This window comes from Mus pahari, chromosome 3, assembly GCF_900095145.1.
Source record: "Mus pahari chromosome 3, PAHARI_EIJ_v1.1, whole genome shotgun sequence".
Classification (NCBI taxonomy): domain Eukaryota; kingdom Metazoa; phylum Chordata; class Mammalia; order Rodentia; family Muridae; genus Mus; species Mus pahari.
The window spans coordinates 72562114-72569279 of record NC_034592.1 but is presented as its reverse complement, the minus strand read 5'-3'; the positions used below and the strand labels follow the sequence as shown (position 1 = coordinate 72569279).

The 7166-nt window shown below is 39.5% G+C and overlaps 2 pseudogenes; one reads left to right on the top strand and one right to left on the bottom strand.

The window, feature by feature from the left end:
* The first annotated feature begins 735 nt into the window (after positions 1-735).
* Positions 736-1637, top strand: LOC110319149 (annotated as a pseudogene).
* Positions 1638-6365: 4728 nt separating this feature from the next.
* LOC110317478 overlaps positions 6366-7166 on the bottom strand; it is a 2825-nt pseudogene continuing 2024 nt past the window's right edge.

Sequence of the window (7166 nt, the reverse complement as noted above, 5' to 3'; positions counted from 1 at the left end):
GTGTGTGTGTGTGTGTGTGTGTGTGTATGTGTGTGACTTTAATGTTAATTACACCATTTTTTTTGTCTTTTCCTTTGAATGACTATAAGATTTTTCTTTTGGTTCTAAATGCCACCCCCTCCAAATATTATACATGTATGATGGCCAGCCATTATATTTGGAAACAAAAGTTTTCGAGAATTATTTGTTGCTTATTATATACTAATTAACAGAAACTTTGCTGAGAAACAGTGGAAAAATATTAGTTGTTCTTTTGGTTAGGAATAGGGGTCTCACTTTTAAAACTCAGAGTTTTTCATAAAATCTTGATGTCTGGGGAATAATTATATATATATATATATATATATATATATACATATATACATATATATATCAGAATATTAAGTAGGGTGAATTTGAAATTTCAGTATGTTGCCACTTATTCTCGCTAACTTAGGAGATGAATATATATTATTTGTAATGAATATATATTATTTTTAATATTATAAGGTAATATAATATGAGAGCAAGGAAAACTAATGTGTAGGTGATATTTGGAAAGAACAGTTTCTGGATTCCAGAGCTTACTAATTGTTTTATGAGAGAGATTATTAAAATTAAATGATTCAATCTTATTTGAAGATTGAAATGTAATTATATGTGTATTTGAGGATAAAATAAAAAATAAAATAAATTTCTGCATAATAAATATATTTTGAATATCTACCTTTTAATTTATAAACTTTACCAAGAAACATGGACAAGAGAAATTACTCCTCTCTGGATGAATTTATTTTCTTGGGAATTACCAATAACCCTGAAATGAAAGTGGCCCTCTGTACCACATTCATACTTGTTTATCTTATTAATCTTCTGGCCAATCTTGGGGTGATCATCTTAATTAGAGTGGACACTTAGCTGCACACACTCATGGACTTTCTTCTCAGCCACCTCCCTTTCTGTGACCTCTGCTATTCCACAGCAATTGGGCCCAAGACGCTGGTGGATCTTTTAGCTGAGGATATATCAATTTCCACAGTTGGCTGTGCACTGCAGTTCTTCACCCTCCGTGCCTTTGGAGGTTCTGAGTGTCTACTGCTGGCAGTGATGGCCTATGACAGGTACCAGGCCATTAGTAACCCATTGCTCTACACAGTGAGCATGTCCAGCCAGCTGTGCTCCCTCTTGATGGCTGGGGTTTACCTGGTGGGAACTGCAGGTGCTTTTATACATACAACCCTGGCCTTCAGTTTGTGTTTCTGTAGGTCCAATGAGATCAACCACTTTTTTGTGATGTTACTCCTCTTCTACTAACATCTTGCTCGAAAACAGAGGCGAATGAGGGAGTTATTTCCACAATTTTGGGGTTTATTGAACTAAACATAATTTCTGGACTTCTTGTCTCATACTGTTATATCATCTCATCAATCTTCAAGATCTGCTCTGCTGATGCAAGGGTCAAAGCTTTCTCTACCTGTGCCTCCCACCTGACTGTTGCAATTTTTCAGGGAACTCTGCTCTTTATGTATTTCTGCCTAAATTATTCCTACTTTCTAGATCAAGACAAAATGACATTATTGTTCTACACACTGGTGATTCTAATGTTGAACCCTCTGATTTAAAGCCTGAGGAACAGGGACGTGAAAGAGGCTCTCTAAATGTTGAATACTGAAAGGTGACTTTATATCAATTTCAGATATAACTGTACATGTTTGCTTTTAATTCATTCTCCATCATACAACATTGCATCATGTACTAATTAATAACAATATATCAACAAACCTGTCACCTAATTTTAGTAAAACATTGCTTCTCAGAGACCAAAGGAATGACCATCCAGAGACTGCCCCATGTGGGGATCCATCCTGTAAACAACCACCAAATCCAGACACTATGGCAGACACCAACAAGAGCCTGATGACAGGAGCCTGATATAGTTGTCTCCTGAGGGCCTTTGTCAGTGCCTGNCAAATACAGAAGTGGATGCTCACAATCATCCATAGAACAGAGCACAACATCCCCAATGAAGGAACTAGAGAAAGTACCCAAGGAGCTGAAGGGGTCTGAAGCCCGATAGGAGGAACATCAATATGAGCTAATCAGTACCCCCAGAGCTCCTTGGAACTAAACCACCAATCAAAGAAAACACATGGTGGGACTTGTGGCTCTAGCNGTATATGTAGATGAGGATGGCCTAGTCGGTCATCAATGGAAGGAGAGGCCCTAGGTCTCTGAAGGTTCTATGCCCCAGTATAGGGGAATGCCAGGACTGGAAATGGGAGTAGGTGAGTTGGGGAGCAGGGGGAGTGGGAAGGGGTTAGGGGATTTTCGGAGGGAAAACCAGGAAAGGGAATAATATTTGAAATGTAAATAAAGATATTTAATTAAAAAAAAAAACACTGCTTCTGTCTATACTTAACATTTTTTAAAAAGATTTTATTTATTTATTTATTATATGTGTTTACACTGTAGCTGTATTCAGACACTCCAGAAGAGGGCATCAGATTTTTCTTATGAATGGTTGTGAGCCACCATGTGGTTGCTGGGATTTGAACTCAGGACCTTCGGAAGAGCAGTTGGTGCTCTTAACTGCTGAGCCATCTCATCAGCCCCCTATACTTAACTTTTAACAAACATCATATTCTTTCTCTTTGTTGAAATTTAACTAATTTCCATTGTGCCTAAATTGTATATATCCATCTTTTCATTCAGTGTCAGATTTAATATGATGTGGTACATTAGTCATTGATTTTGGAAGATTTAGATTTTTAAAATTCATCTATGTAGCTTAATTGGCATAGATTGTGTGTGTGTGTGTGTGTGTGTGTGTGTACAATTAATGTATACTCTCATAATTTACATAGATTTCAGAGAACTCTATGTTCAGAGAAGTCTATGTGCATAAATATATTGACTCAGCACTAAAGCCCTATGTTCTATCCAGTTTTAGGATACCATCGTTTTTTTTAATTAATTAATTTATTTATTTATTATATGTAGATACCCTGTAGCTGTTTTCAGTCACACCAGAAGAGGGTGCCAGATCTCATTACAGATGGTTGTGAGCCACCATGTGGTTGCTGGGATTTGAACTCAGGACCTTTGGAAGAGTAGTCAGTGCTCTTAACTGCTGAGCCATCTCTCCAGCCCTGGGATACCAACTTTTTAAAAGCTAAATACTTTGTCTCTACAGGAAAAAAAAAAAAAAGATCCTTGCAGGGTAGGGGAAATAGGTTGTGTCATGACTCAGACAACTAGCTATCTGCTGTGGGTACACATATTTTTGTAAAATCCATTATGTTTGGTTAACACCAGTATCACGGACCTGTCTTGGCAATGAATAAATAGGTGCTAGAAGCACCTTCTACCATGTCCTCCATTGGCTTCCTAGCCAGCCAAGAGTACAGTCAGAAAAACTATCTTGAAAAACCTAGATAGATAGATAGATAGATAGATAGATAGATAGATAGATAGATAGATAGACAGATAGACAGACAGACAGACAGACAGACAGACAGACAGTGGATTCAGATCATAGTGAAAAAAACAAAAAACAAAAACAAAAATTGGTATTTTGTGCTATTTTGTAGCTGGGCATGGTGGCTCACGCCTTTAATCCCAGCACTTGGGAGGCAGAGGCAGGTGGATTTCTGAGTTCGAGGCCAGCCTGGTCTACAGAGTGAGTTCCAGAACAGCCAGGGTTATACAGAGAAACCCTGTCTCGAAAAAAAAAACAAACAAAAAAAAAAAACAAGGGGCTGGTGAGGTGGCTCAGTGGGTAAGAGTACCCAACTGCAACCACATGGTGGCTCATAACCATCCATAACAAGATCTGACTCCCTCTTCTGGAGTGTCTGAAGACAGCTACAGTGTACTTATATATAATAAATAAATAAATCTTTAAAAAAAAAAGAAAAAAAAACAAAACAAACAAACAAAACAACAACAACAACAAAAAGGAACATGTAATAAAATCTCTGATTGATTGGCTGTGAGTTGCACTGTCCAGAGCAGGTACAATTGTGGAACATATGGAGTTTGTGTATAAACATACTCTTTGTCCTTTTTAAGAGCCATCTGTAAAATCATTAACAGCAACTTCTAAAGGATATTAAAACATAACTTGAGGCAAAAACTTATGGAGTATTTTTATGAAATTTTAAAAAGGTGACCTTTTATTGATCCCAATCAACATGTTAGTGTGACTTGCCAATTATTAATAGAGTGGAATATTTCACTGGCATCATATTTAGTGGAAAAATGTAGGCTCTCTATCAGTAGGAGATTATTCCTATGTGCTACTTCTTTAGCAGTCATATTATTTAATAAGCCAACCACCTGCTGTTATAAATATTACATTTTTATAGAATATAAGTTACCAGAAAGCAGCTTAAACAACTGCAGAGCCTACACCTCGGAAGTGATAAATGGATAAGAATGCAGTCAATGGTACAGTTCAAATTTATGAATTTTGCCTTTTAGTTTATTTGCTAAAAAATTTTAACATTCATTTGACTATTACTTAGACTATCAGGAGAACATCCCAATCTAATAAATGACACACAAGCTAGCTCATGCTGCAGCAGGGAGAGCCCTGTCTCACCTGTCACCCCTCAGGTGTTGCTGTGCCCAGGGCAACCATGAGCAGAAAGTGCTGACAGGTAGCACTCAAGGGTATGGGAGCAAGTTCAGTCAGATCCTAAGAAGAGAAGTTGTGTCAATGCCCTGTAAGTCAAAAGACTCTTAAATCCATTTCTTCTGCCTTGCCAAGCCAGATGTGTCTGGTGAGACACAAACACACACACACACACACACACACACACACACACACACACACACAAATAAATTGACAGGAGCTTTCTTATCCTTCTTTTTATGAATTCTCCTTGCTTTAAGTCCTATGTGTAGGACTGATGCTCTTTGGCTTTTCGAACTCAGAAATCCTCCTGCCTCTGCCTCCCGAGTGCTGGGATTAAAGGTGTGCGCCACCACACCCGGCTCTAATTTCTATTAAAAAAAAAAATTCTTTACCTTCTCCTAGGTTCATGTCCCCCACATTTACGTGCCTGTTGGGGGAGGGGTGTCCCTGCAAGTAGATAAAAATGCCGCGCTAATTTACCTCACCCTGGATCAGCCATCGCGAAGTCCTTGCTAGAGTTCCTTGTCAGCATTGTTAAAATACAGTACAACGTGGGAAAACATTTCCAGGCAACAATCAGTCCAATTCCAGGAGTATAATAAAGTTTAAGGTGTGACTATATAGAAATTCTTTTACAAAGTACCTGTGACCAATGGAGGGTGGCTTCCTTAGCTAAAGGGCGTGGTCTCTGACTGAAAGCAAAGAAGTCAGCAGGTCATAAAGTACATGTGACCTATCCTTTAAGGATAGGTAATGGTCAAGGGAGGCAAGAGTCTGGAATAACCATTCTGGGGAATTTGGGTGAGGTCGGCCTGGATTGCAAAAGGTAGGTGAGGTCTGTCTCCACAGATAACAAGGAGGGTCAGGTCTGTCTCCATAGATAGCAAAAGAGGTCACCCCGGGTTCTAAAAAAAAAAAAAAAAAAAAAAAAACTCTGCTTTCTGGATAAAATGTAAAATTCAGGTATTTTGTTTTTTGGGGTTTTTTTGTTGTTGTTTTTATCTCCTGCATTGAGGAAGCACCCCTGCACAATTAACACTGATTCTCTTTAGTGCTTCTCTGAGTACAATGACCCCTGTGCCCTTCTCCAGGTTTCCAGGGTCCATCTGTCACTTTATAGCTACCATTCTAGGAAAACCCTAACTGGAACTACAGGGAACAATATTTACAAGCTTATAATTGCATCTTTGATATGAAATAATCATTTAAAATGCATAATTGTCTTTCTGACCCTCCCTGGGCCTTCATTCTATAATTTTTCCATGTCAATCTCAGTCCCTGGGATCTGAACCCACTGCACATGCATTTCTTTCCAATATAAAGCCATTGTCCTCTGGGTCTCCTTGAGGATGCCACAATCTGCACAACTTTAAGACTGACCTGATTGAGCCGGAGTGGTGGCACATGCCTTTAATCCCAGCACTCAGGAGGCAGAGGCAGACGGATTTCTGAGTTTGAGGCCAGCCCGGTCTACAGAGTGAGTTCCAGGACAGCCAGGGCTATACAGAGAAACCCTGTCTCGAAAAAAAAAAAAAAAAAAAAAAAAAAAAAAAACAAAAAAAAAAAGACTGACCTGATTAGGATGGTAGAGAAAGAAACGGGTATTGAAACACTGGAAACAAGTGGGCTGTGTGGTCTGATGGAGATGCACTAGTATTCCAAAAGCTCAAAATCTTTACTATATGCACATAAGGACATACACATACGTAGTGCTCAATTCTTGGTACCAGAAGCAACCTTATTCTATTTACTGACAAAGGCACTGACAAAGGCAATCTGTACCCTCCAGGTTATAATAATAACGACAGGAATGTAAACAACTCAAGCAGGTACGTGTAGCAAAGGAGAATTTCTTGGGCTGCCTTTTGGCCTTAAGTATGTCCAGCAGTTCTGGACAAAGTTTCTTAAATCTAGTAATCCTCATAGCATTCCTGAGGGGCAGAGTACAGCTCCTGAGTCAGCTGGCTCAACTTGGCTGTGTGACAAAAAGGGTCTTCAGGACAAGCAGAGAGATGTCATTATGATAGAAGGTGACTTTGAGGAGCTGGGAGCATTTGCTCAGGGCAGGCATGAGGGCTTTGAAATGAGGGGTCTGTCATCCCACACAGCTCCAGTTCCAGAATTTGCAGGGTACTTGTGACTTTCTCAAGGATGAGCCCTGGAAGCTCATAGCCTACATCAGAAAGAAAGAGAGCATTCAGCTTCAGATGCTTGAGCTTATGAATATTCAGACAATGGGGGCCAGCACTGGAAGTCTGACTGTAAGAGCCGAGGGCAGTCCATAATTGACAAGGTCTTCAAAGGGGTCTTCAGGCAGCTAAGGAGAGAGCAAGAGATTATTTTTACAAAATGGTATTGAAAGCAGGGCAGGGCTGGGCGTGGCGGTGCATGCCTTTAATCCCAGCACTCGGGAGGCAGAGGCAGGTGGATTTCTGAGTTCAAGGCCAGCCTGGTCTACAAAGTGAGCTCTAGGACAGCCGGGGCTACACAGAGAAACCCTGTCTCAAAAAACCAAAAAAAAAAAAAAAAAAAAAAAAAAAAAACTCTG